General features: G+C 43.2%; 1 long non-coding RNA gene across 1 annotated transcript in view; it reads right to left on the minus strand.

Annotated features, from left to right (window-relative positions):
* LOC105551067 overlaps positions 1–10,757 on the minus strand; it is a 90,500-nt gene extending 79,743 nt beyond the window's left edge. The window contains exon 1 of the long non-coding RNA XR_001007813.1: positions 10,583–10,757. This is a non-coding gene — a long non-coding RNA (uncharacterized LOC105551067). The remainder of the gene's footprint in view (positions 1–10,582) is intronic.
* Positions 10,758–12,204: the final 1,447 nt, after the last annotated feature.

The raw sequence follows: 12,204 nt of genomic DNA on the forward strand, positions 1-12,204 counted from the left end.
CACTGTGCCCAGCTGGTTACTCTTTTTCAAAGACATTTATCACACATGAAAATGCAGAGTTAGAAATAATTAAGAGTTTAATTTAAAAATTACCTGTGGCATGTGAAATGGAAATTAGGAACTCATTTTTTTCTGCAAGTTTACGCCATCCCCCAACATCCCTAACCCCTAGAATGACTAGTTTATTCTTAATCTGTATAATTTTGTCATTCTGAGAATGTTATATGCATGGAATCATACAGTATTCATACAGCAAATTCGTACAATAACATTGACTTTCAAGATTGACTTTTTTCACTCAGTATAACATCCTTCAGATTCATCTGAGTTGTGTCATGTATCAATAGTTGGTTCTCTTTTTATTACTGAGTAGTATTCCATGGAAGGGGCGTACCACAGTCTGTTTAATCATTTGCCTATTATAGGACATTTTAGTTGTTTCCTGCTTTTAGCTATTGTAAGTAAAGCTGCTGTGAACAATTGTATACAGGTTGTTGTGTGGACATCAGTTTTTATTTATTTGGGATAAATGCTCAAAGTACAATTGTTGAGTAATATGGTAAGTATATACTTTTTTTAGAAACTGCCAAACTTACATTTCCACCAGCAATGTTACAAGATACCCAGAAGAAACTCAATTTTAACTGGATTATGTATCTAGAGGGAGCTGACTTTTCTGTAGGAGCAGACTGCCTCTCTCCTTACTTTCTAACTTCTAATCAACAACTGCCGAGTTTGGAAAAACTCTAAAATGAGCAACAATGAGTTTGAGTAAAACACTTTCTTCTTAAATGATGATTTTTATCGTACGTGTATCCTCTCTATATTGCCTGTTAACGAGTCTGATTCTTTCAAATCATAGTATTTATTTTTTCTTTCAAAGAAAACAGCCCTATCTACTTGAAATACAGGTGGTTTTTCTTTGAACTTAACATTGATGGAAGTGCACAATATCCTATTTGTCCTATTCTTGATGCTAATTAGATTTCCTAAATCTCATGATGCCAGTATATTGGTCATGAGACTGTTAATATTATCTATTTCTTTTTCTTTTTTAAAACGTAATGCCTGGCATCTTCAAAGATAAATATAATGGGAGACATAATTTTTATTTTTATTTTATTTTATTTTTTTGAAATGGAGTCTTGCACTGTCTCCAGGCTAGAGTTCAGTGGCGTGATCTCGGCTCACTGCAACCTCCGCCTCCCAGGCTCAAGTGATTCGCCTGCCTCACCCTCCTGAGTAGCTGGGACTATAGGCCTGTGCCACCACACCTGGCTAATTTTTGTATTTTTAGTAGAGACAGGGTTTCACCATGTTGGCCAGGCTGGTCTTGAACTCCTGACCTCAGGTGATCCACCTGCCTTGGCCTCCCAAAGTGCTGGGATTACAGGCATGAGCCACCATGCCCAGCCAATTTTTGTTCCTTTTTATCAAATTTATTTAAACAACTGAAGTCTGGAAATTAAATTTGACACTCCTCAAAAAACAAACTTCAAGTGACAAGGACTCGTTGCAGTGAAAGCAAGAGCCCACAGACCCTCATTCTCCTAAATTTGATTTGGAGTGAAAAGTTGCAGTGCTTTTCCATCTTTCCAGAAGTGAGTAGGATGCATGCAGATTTCTTCTCAGCCCCAATTCCTGCAAAGAGTCATTACTTCTCTCCATCAGTCTTAGTGGGCTTACTCATAGGCCTGAGTCATGTATGACTCAGCAGAGCCTACTGCCAAAAAGGACTGTCCTCTGAATGGAGAACCCTCAGAGCCAGCCCGCCAAGAACCAAAGTACTCATATCCAGGAAGGGTCACTGTGGACAGAGACTTACTAGAATAGAGGCCCCTTGTCATCAGGGAGATGCTAAAGCCCAGAGTGCAAAAATTTCTGTTGGGCTCAGAAGCCCTGGTCACCTTGGCCTCTCTTCCTTTTCTCCTGACCTGTGTCCTGGGATTGGTGGTCTGGAGGTAGAGCCCACAGAGGGTCAGGAGACCGACGCGTTTTGAGCCTGTATGGTTAGGGTAGGTCAACCTGAAGTAATAAATAGACCCAAACATATAGTTTCTCAGCACGATGGAAGTTTATTTCTTGCTCACCTCACATTATAGTGGAATTGAAAAATCATGTAGACAAACAGAGATGTGGCTGGAAGGGAGGGCTCTGCTCCAGACAGTCACCCTGGGACTCAGGTTGATGGGGACCTTTAAAATCTGTCTTCTAGGAGAACACTTGGAGGAGGGCAGAGAAGGGGAGGCATTTCCATCTCAGTTAGACAGAAAGGGGGAAAGCGCGTGGATGAGTATGTCCAGGAGGACTTTATGAGCCCAAGCCAGAGGTGGTATACATCACTCGTGCTCACACTCTACCGGGAAAACCTAGTTTCATGTAATCTTATTTCCCTCCAACTACAAGGAAATCTGGGAGACAAGGCCTACTAGTGTGGCCAAAGAAGGGAAGATTTCTGGTGGCCAGAAGTGACCAATTATGCAGCAGTCTCCACCACAGAGCCCTTAGCACTCTGCTGGTACCTGTGAGGGCTTCTCATAAAGTGGGAAGGGGACCCGAGGGCCTGAGCACAGTGAATCTGCAGCCCAGGGGAGGTGTGTTTTCAGAGCTCAGACTCTGCCATGTCCCTCCCACAAGGTGTGAGAAGTAAGCAGCAGCCTCACCAGGCTGACTCCGCAGACAGAATCGCTGCTCTCTGGAAGGAAATTTCCTATCCCTAGGAAGCTAGGTAACTTTTCTATCAGAACAGAGGATCAATGGCAAAAATGAGTTCCAGGGAGATTGTAGAGCATTTGTTCATTCAGTCTGACTGCAGGAGTGGGTGATGGGAAGTCAGTTTAGTTGTACAAACAAAGGAGAATGAAACAGAGTCATGTCTGTCTTCAAAGGAGCCCAAGCACCTAACTCCAAAAGTGTAGGATGCCCTTGAAGTAAGTTCTTGCTGACAGATCACAGAAGCCGGGCGGGGGAAGGCTCTGATTGCTCCAACGTCAGAACAGGAACACTTGCATAGGTGCTCTCCTTTATTACAGCCCCACCCCCTGTAAAGGTAAAGAGCTGATGCGGAACCAGCGTGTGCAGACTCCCTTCCCCTCTGCCCTTGGCCCAAGGGCAACGGCACAAAATGGGATTAATTGGGATTATGGGGGCTTTGGCTGCTTGGCTGCTACTCAAGGATGAATGCTTAATTTATGTCTCAGTGGTCTTGACTCCTGCCTGATTAAACTGGCTCACTCAGGCCATCGTTTGCCAAGGACTTTCCTTTCAAAGGAGTGGCTACAGGTGGTGCTTTTATGTGACAGCTTTTTAGCTTTGATGTGGTACGTGGCATTAATGGATTGCTGCAATGCCGCCTTTCTCTCAGAAATAACTAAAAGCACAAACAAATTCAATGGCTTCTCCTTCCATCTTTCAGGGTTTTTCTTGTGACTATCGAAGTGTCAACAGGTGTGATTGTTCACAAGTATATACAAGGGCTGTGGAATTATTACTGGACAAGAGAATAGAGCATTTATTTGGAAAACATTCACCAAACAGAGATGTTAAGATTCAGAAATGCCTCCCCTCCTCTCAGCAACCCACGCATCTGAATCAAAAGGTGCCCTTAGGAAGGCCTGAGGTTCATGGTGCCCTGAAGCTGATAGAGACCGGGACCCTCCTTCAGCTCCCCCACACTGTTCCTTGCCAGGGCGCTTAGGATCCTCTCCTGTGTTAGACCCCGTGTTAGACGGGAAGCTTCGTCTCTGAAGTTTGCTGCAGCTTGGGCCAAGCTTTGTTGTTATTTGCAGTAATGGGGAATGATGAGCAGCTTCTCTTCTATTGAGATTTAAACAGAGACTGTCCACAAACCTAAACTGGCTTATGGTTTTAGCCCATTTGATTGTTAACTTGGTTTACAAATATATTAAGCAGTTTTTTGGTTGACTTGATATTTCCTTATTGACTTGACCCTTGAAGTCGGTCAAAAGAGCCAAATGGATTTGGGTAAATCTTCCCTGCAGCATAAAGATTCTCATCCTTTTTCCAGCAGCCATATATACATCTTCATCATCAAATAAGCTCTCGGACTGCATAAACGGAGTAGTTTTCTGTCTAAAAGGGATGTGTTTTGAGAAATTGTTGCCTATGACTTTCATGCTAGTTAAAACTAAAGGTTGTGGTTTTGAACTAAACTAACAGGACAGAGACCTGTACCTTAACTATATGATATTTCATAAATTGAATTAATTAGTGTAATCCTAGAAACTTGTTTCCCAATATCAAATATTGCATACAAATTACTACAGAAATTATGACTCCCCTTGTTCTGTATTTGCGTGGTGTTATCTGGGATATACTTGGGAAATGCTAAAATGTATCCATATTATTTCTCCTAGTTTCATAGAAAAAGCAGCTACAGAACATACCTCATTAATGGGAGAGGTCTATCATATTAGAATCTGGAAAAAGTACAACAAAAAGTGTCCAAACTCTGCTTTTGATTAGGATTTCATAAGCTTAACAAACTTTATGGAAAATAGAATTATGAGCATAGTATGGTGTTAATGAAAAACGACTTTAACTTGGCCAGGCACGGTGGCTCACACCTGTAATCCCAGCACTTTGGGAGGCCAAGGCAGGCAGATTATAACATCAGGAGTTCGAGACCAGGCTGGCCGACATGGTGAAACCTGGTCTCTACTAAAAATACAAAAATTAGCCAGGAGTGGTGGCGGGTGCCTGTAATCCCAGCTATTCTGGAGGCTGAGGCAGGAGAATCGATTGAACTCGGGAGGCAGAGGTTGCAGTGAGCCGAGATCATGCCACCGCACTCCAGCCTGGGAGACAGAGCAAGACTCTGCCTCGAAAAAAAAAATGACTTTAACGTTTATAACATATTATAATATATATATAAAACATATTATAATATATATATAACATATTATATGTTACAATATAATAATATAATATATTATAACATATATATTATAATACGTTATAACATATTATAATATATATGTTATAATATAACATATTATTAATATCTCCCAGAAATACTTTGATTATAAAATTTAGGTTTTAGTCGAGTGGAGAGTGGAGGATAATAAAACTGATTGTGTAACTCAATCTGAATTTGAGAGACAGAGATCCTAGGGAAATGGATAAATGAGATCATATGAGTTTAGAAAGAAAATTAGGCAACTCCATCAAATCCAACTTAAAAGTCAGAGAGAACATAAAGATGTTGCTAGGATTTCAAATTAGCAAAAGTGAGGGATGCCATCTGTCCTGAAATTTGATGAAGCCCCTCAGGGAAGATGTACCAAGGGAAGGAAAGGTTGCTGTAAGCATTATATGAAAATAACCCCAGGAACTTTGGCTGAAAAATGTCCTTATCACTTGCCTGTCAGGGCGTAGTCAGTGTACACCCTCTTCTGCGGAGTAGCTTCTTCCAAAAACGGGGCCAGTTTGCAGACCTGGCCTACTGCTGTGCATGGAGACACAGCCAGAGTACCTGTCCTCAGGATGGCAGAGGTGGCGAAACCCACAAAATTTTCCAGTTGAAACCCATCTTTTACCGATGAGGTAACTGAGGCCCAGAGGGGAAATGAGCTTGCCTCGAGTACATGGTAAATCATTCCCAGTGCCCTTAGCTGATTTACAAAGAGCCAATTCACCCTGTCCACACTCTTCCCAAATGTAGGAAGTAAAATTACTCAGCTTTCTTGCTAAAGATAGATATTTAGTATAATCATCCAAAAATTATATCCCTGTCTTTAAGCAAATTTCATGCCTAAAGTACTCCTCTAACCCTGAATCCACTAAAAGCCAGAACCAAACACTCTTAATCACATATGTTGTTTTGGAATTGTTCTCTAGTTAGGCCACAAAAGCCTACCTTGTGTTCCCATCTACTGCCTGTAGGCAGGAACCAGGTCCTTGCTTTTCTCTGGATCTCTCCCAGCAGAACCAATGTTACTAAATGAATAGTGTATGGATAGTTCTAGGTACCTCAATGCATAGCCCTTCACTGCCCAAGAAGCCTTCACTTGTCTAGTCGTTGGCAGCCAGGGGATATAGAAGAAGACCCTGTGAAGCATTTTTAAAAGAGGGATTCATAGCTAGCTATCAGGAGCCCTTTCTACAAAATTTTGTTCTGAACTTGCAGCAAAGCTATGAATTTGCCTTACAGTAAAAAGAGGCATATTCATAGAAGGTAATAAAATTTCTGTTCTAGTTAATTGGCTGGGCTCAGTGGCTCACACCTGTAATACCAGCAGTTTGGGAAGCCAAGGCAGGTGGATCACCTGAGGTTAGGAGTTCAAGACCGGCCTGGCCAAAGTGGCCAAACCCCGTCTGTACTAAAAATTAGCCAGGGATGGTGGTGTGCCCCTGTAGTCCTAGCTACTCGGGAAGCTGAGACAGGAGAATGGTGTGAACCCGGGAGGCGGGGGTTGCCATGAACTGAGATTGCGCCAATGCACTCCAGCCTGGATGACAGAGTGTGACTCCATAAAAAAAAAGAAAAAAAAAAAAAAACTACCAAAAAAACTTCTGTTCTAGTTAATATTCTACTTCAAGATACTTTGCATATAAGAAAATTTCTTATATGTTCTTAAATGAGATTTTTTGCTTCGGTTTTGTTTTGCTTTATGAAATCATACTAGAAAGTTGAATATAAATTTCGAGTTTTGCGTCCATGCCTGGCCCTGGATTAAAGATGTGAAATTGGCAAAACTGAATTATAGGCCCTTTAGGGTCTCGCAACCCCAGCCAAGCCCCCTCAGCAGCATCTCTTGCTGCTCCCTTGGCTGTCCCTCACACCAACAGCTAAATATTTGCTAAATGAAATAGTGAAGGTGCTCGTCCCTGGCCCCAAATCCTGTAGCCAGGGCAGGAAGTGAGGTGTTGGGTCCTGTGAGTATGTTGAGGCCCTCAATAACCACATTAGGGATGTGTGGAGAGAGGAGTGCATTTTGTCTCCAGGAGGAAAACCTGCTAGGAACACAGACATTCAGTAGGCAGAACTGGGAAATTTGTCTACAAATCTGGCTTTGCAATTATTTGTAACTATCAACCTCTTTAGCCATGTAATTTCAATATTCTCCATGTGTCACCAGTAATTTCTCAGGTTATTCCTCCATTCCAGCACAGATCTGTCATGGAGGCAGTGCTGGGGATCAGTCAAGATGAGCCTGGGCTCTGAAGGCAATATCATGCTACAACCTTGGACAACTTGCTTACCATCTCCGAGCTTGGTCCCCTCATCTAACCATCGGGGGCTACTAATATTTACTACTTCGTGAAGTTATCATGAGGATAAAACTAGTGCATCAAAGCATTTAGGGCAATGCCTGGTATAGTAAGCCCTCAACAAACATTAGAAGAACAAACGCCATTATTTTGACATTTGAGAAGTGTTGTGTGAATGGCTGGATATGTTGATTCCAGTCACTGGAAGCAAGGGAGACTCCAATGTAAGGTTTGCTTTGCCTCATGCTGGCACTTAGACATTAATTTCATAAGCTGAAACACAGAATGGATCTTAAACATTAACCTAATATACCAAGAAATAAAAATACTAATCAAAGTGGCAGAAATAGCATAAACCATAGATATTATCTTTGTGTAATTTTTAAAAATGGTTACAACAAAATTGATTCTTTTCATTACACATTTATGAAACTGAGCTGATTTCATGTGACCATACTGATTTTAATGTCTTCTTAGTATTTAGAAAATGTGAAACAACCTTCAATATGAACTATGACGTATAAGTTTATATCTTCACTCAGCATGAAGAAAAAGCAATTTTCTTTTTTCTTCTTCTTCTTCTTTCTTTTCTTTTTTTTTTTTTGCCAGGCTCTGATGTGGCACTTGGTTCTAGAGAAGGTTCTGGCTGTTGATACAACTCGAAAATCTGAGTTGATAGCGACAGAGGTTAAGTCTTCACATTGTGAGGTTCTATTGACTTTTCCTGCAGCCTTGCCCTTTATCCTTGTCTACACATTAGTTTGTGAGAAGCCTTCAAAAGGTAGAGCACTCATTAGTGGTTCCATAGTGGATGGTTATGTTCAGTTGTTATTTCTTTGTATGCCGCTATTGTCTAGGTTATATTATGCAGTGTGACAAGTGCTGTGGAGAGCAAATGAAAGGCAAGGTTTCAGCACGAGCAAAGCTTATGTTACAAAGAGAGGGTGTTTTGAAATGGCCTTATGACAGAGCAAAGCACTATGCCAGGTGTAGTTGAACAACGAGGAACAAAGCCGCCCTAACAAACAGCACCGGTCCATCTGGGAGGGGGCAGGAAGGGAGCAAAGGGAGCCCACTCTTCTAAAGTGACTCCTTGATAACAATTTAAAAGATATTATACTGGATAATGGTTTTTACAACTCTAAAGGATATTACAAGAAGCAGTGAGAGGTGGGATGTTAAAGCTCTGGAGAAGGAGATCCGGGGTGCCTCCTGCTTTTGAACTTCAAGATTGCCCCTCTTCCGACCGACAATTTTAGATACTGACCCCAAGCTCCCTGCCTCCTAAACGTTAGAAAATGGTCATGCCACTAAAAAAATACAAAAAACTAGCCGGGCGCGGTGGCGGGCGCCTGTAGTCCCAGCTACTCGGGAGGCTGAAGCAGGAGAATGGCGTGAACCCGGGAGGCGGAGCTTGCAGTGAGCTGAGATCCGGCCACTGCACTCCAGCCTGGGCGACAGAGCGAGACTCCGTCTACTCAAAAAAAAAAAAGAAAATGGTCATGCCTGGCCGGGCGCAGTGGCTCACGCCTGTAATGCCAGCACCTTGGGAGGGCGAGGTGGGCAGATCACGAGGTCAAGAGTTTGAGACCAGCCTGGCCAACACGGTGAAACCCCGTCTCTACTAAACATACAAAAATTAGCCGGGCTTGGTGGCAGGTGCCTGTAATCCCAGCTCCTCGGGAGGCTGAGGAAGGAGAATCACTTGAAACTGGAAGGCAGAGGTTGCAGTGAGCTGAGATTGCACCACTGCACTGCAGCCTGGGCAAAAAGAGCAAAACTTCATCTGAAAAAAAAGAAAAGAAAAGAAAAAAGAAGAAAGAAAGAAAATGGTCATACCTTTAGACAATGGAACTCAAGCCTAAAAGAAGTTAGATTTCTTTCTAGTCTACCAGTAAGTTTGGAAAAAGTTGAGAAAGATGTGTAAAGTAATAAGCATATTAATTTATGCTTATTACTTTAAGCATACCAGGGATGGTTGTTGTTTTTATTTGTAATATCCCCTTTAGAACAATGAGCCAAGAGTGGCAATCACAATAGAAAAGACATCTCATGCACAGAAGACTAACTGGAGTTTTACGTGGGAGACTGGAGAGTCATTGCTAGCTTGTTGTATGAAGTAAGCAGGTGCTTTAATGAACTGTAGTATTTACTCCCAAAAATCGGGAATTTTCTTTGTTCTTATGCTTTATATTTCAAGCAAAGCTTTATTGCTATAGAGGAAGCAACAACATTCAGTAGCATGAAGTCAGCCTGTGGCATTCCCTACCTCTAGGGGTCAAAGAGCCTAACACTGTAGATGGATTTAAAAGAGGGCTAGATAATTCTGTGGCAAATATTAGCATTTACTGTCATGCATGTTAAAAAGACTGGTAATCAAATATCATGCCTCAGAGAGTGAATGAATACTGCCAGGGCAAGCCTTCTTTCTCCCGCTCCTCCCTCCCCATGCTCACATCTCCACTACAGGAAATACGACTGAGTTGATGGGAAGAGAAAATGCTCTTGCCATAGCTCATTGAAATCACACAATCCCCTGTGGCTCAGGAACTAGGTGGGGAATTGGGAGGTACAAAGAGAGGAAAGTCAGGTTTCTCAGCCCTAGGATTCTGGCTGCTGCCCTTGAAGTTTCTCTGGACTGACAAGACTTTGAGGTCTGCTGGAAAGACAAGGCTTGATGACAACCTCCTAAGTCTGGGTAAGTCTTAGGCTTTTCCTGGAGGAGATGGCCCTCCTGAGAGGCTGCAGCACCCCCATATCATCTGGGATTCAGCCTCACTGTTATCCCGACCACCTGAGGAGGGGAGAAAACTGGCCGTCTTTGTTTTCTACTTTCTCCTTCCTTCCTGCTCTCTTCCCTTTTTCATCTTTTTCTTCCCTCTTCCTCCCTCTACAGTGAAGAAAGAACATCTGTTTCTCTTGCCGCTTCCCCTTAGAGGCGCCATAGGACCCCAGTGCCCATGAAGTCACTGGAAAATTCAGCTCTTTATTCCCCAGGCAAGAGGCTTGCTTAGAAAGTGTCTGGGCTGCAGGTCCCGGGTAGTGTCAAGATCAGTGGCCTCAGGGCCTTGGCTCTCCTCACTCCAGCATCTTCTCCCTTGCCCTCTCTACTTGACCCTTCCCTAACACACAGAGGAGCTCTGATATTTTCCAACAGTAAACACAACCATTCAGACACACCCCCGTGCCCATGCGCTCCCCTAGCTGTTCTCTCTGTGCTCTCTGAGAGCCACGTTTCTCACCAGGCTGACCACAGAACGCTGTTTCTTTCCTGTATTCCATTCTCAGCTCAGTGGCTCCCTTCCATTTCCACTCCCTGCCCTCTGCTCTCATTAGCATCAACAATTACCTCCATGTGGTCCCAGCTGCTTTTATCTCTCTTCGTGAGACAGACCCCTCTCCTTCCCAAGCATCCAATTTTTCTTTGCCTGTGACACCTCACTCTTCTGGGTTTCTCCATGACTCCATCTTCTGTTCAGAGGTCTGGGCTCAGCCCTGGGACTCCTCTCCGTGTTTTCTCTCCCTAGGCAATCTCACCAGCCCACCACTTTCATACCACCTGTACCGAGTTCTCCCAAGTGTGTATCTAAGCTCCTAACTCCTGTATCCAATGATGTCCTCCTATTGGATGCCTCAGACGCAACTCAATTGCAAACTGGCCGGACCTGAACTCTTCTGATCCCCCCAAATATCAGTAAACCAATTCAGACACCCTGAAACATGAGAGTCCCGTTTCCCTTTCTCACTCTGTATATACACTTGATCCGCACGTCCTATCAATTCTACTCCTAAAACATCTCACAGTTTCACTCAGGTCTCTCAATTTGCTGCCACCACCTAAGTCCAAGTCACCCGCATCCTACACCAGGACCACTGCAATAGCCTCACAGCTGGTCTCCTCACTTCTACTTTTGCCCTCGTTACACTGAATCCGTTCTTAAGTGGCACCCATTCTTCTATTTAGCAGTAGAGAGATGTGTTAGGACCTAAGTTCGACCATATGATTTGTCTGCCAAAAACTTATAAATTGCAATTGCAAATGGAATGCCTATGGGAAGTTGGTCCTGGCCGAGCTCCCATCACTTATGTGTCTCCAGTTTCCCTGCGGTGGCCCCTAACATCATTTCAATTCTACGCTCTCTCCCACCACGGGGCCTCCACAAGTTTGATCCCTCTGTCTGACATGCTCCTTCTCCCACTTTTGGCCTGACTTCTACCGATTTTTCTCAGGTTTCAGTGTAGATAACACTTCTTCATGGAGACTTTCCCCAGCCTCCCAATCTAAATGAGATTCTCCAATTAGGCTGTCTCTTAGTTCCTCGTCTTTTCCTTTGTTTAATTTACTGTAAATTATAAATATTGTGTGTATTTAACTGTTGACTGCCTTGTCCCCATAGGTTCCATGAGCAGGGATTATGCCTGTCTCACCATTACGGCCTGGGGCGTAGGTCTGTGTCTGCCGCCTAGCAGTGCTCTGTCTCTAGCTGTTAAAGAATGTGTACTAGTCAGGTCAGAACCGCCTGCTGGACATCACATGAGAGAAAAATAGGAGGCTGTCCCTACAAATAAGAACACTTAATTAATCATCTGAGCATTTGAGGTAGTGTTATTCTTTTCCTACCATACCATAAAATGAATTCTTATACCCTTTGTAATTATCAAACTCAGATGATAAAGTTCCTGAAAACCAAGTTTTCTCTTAATTATTAAATGTGCTACTATGTCCTCTCTGGGTGGACAGATTTGCAAGAACTTGAAAATGGGCGGCAGGGCAAGGTGGCTCACATCTGTAATCCCAGCACTTTGGGAGGCTGAAGCGGGTGGGTCATGAGATCAGGAGTTCGAGACCAGCCTGGCCAACATGATGAAATTTCACCTCTATGCCTCTACTGAAAATACAAAAATTAGCTGAGCATGGTGGCGTGCACCTGTAATCTCAGCTACTTAGGAGGCTGAGGCAGGAGAATCGCT

This window comes from Mandrillus leucophaeus, unplaced genomic scaffold, assembly GCF_000951045.1.
Source record: "Mandrillus leucophaeus isolate KB7577 unplaced genomic scaffold, Mleu.le_1.0 Scaffold114, whole genome shotgun sequence".
Classification (NCBI taxonomy): Eukaryota; Metazoa; Chordata; class Mammalia; order Primates; family Cercopithecidae; genus Mandrillus; species Mandrillus leucophaeus.